This window comes from Antrostomus carolinensis, unplaced genomic scaffold (genome assembly GCF_000700745.2).
Source record: "Antrostomus carolinensis isolate BGI_N321 unplaced genomic scaffold, ASM70074v2 scaffold20561, whole genome shotgun sequence".
Lineage (NCBI taxonomy): Eukaryota > Metazoa > Chordata > Aves > Caprimulgiformes > Caprimulgidae > Antrostomus > Antrostomus carolinensis.
This window is the reverse complement of record NW_010296534.1, coordinates 7,486-7,746: the sequence shown is the minus strand read 5'-3', so window position 1 is coordinate 7,746 and position 261 is coordinate 7,486.

Genomic DNA, 261 nt, shown 5'->3' with positions numbered 1-261 from the left:
AGCACTGTTGCTCAAAGACAAACCAGAGCACTTTGCAGGGCACGCGTGTGCATCTGGCATAGACATTACAGTTAGGTATGGAACAGCATAAATGAAGCTTACTTACACTTTTTTAATTGCTTCTGAAAAAGCTAGAGCTACAGTCTTTTCTTTCCATGTTTTAACCAAAAGCTTTTCTGAATGACAAGCTGTCTACACTCTGTGGAAAAAGCATAGCTCCCTTTGTTAAACTACCTGGATAAATCATGATTTTGCCAGATT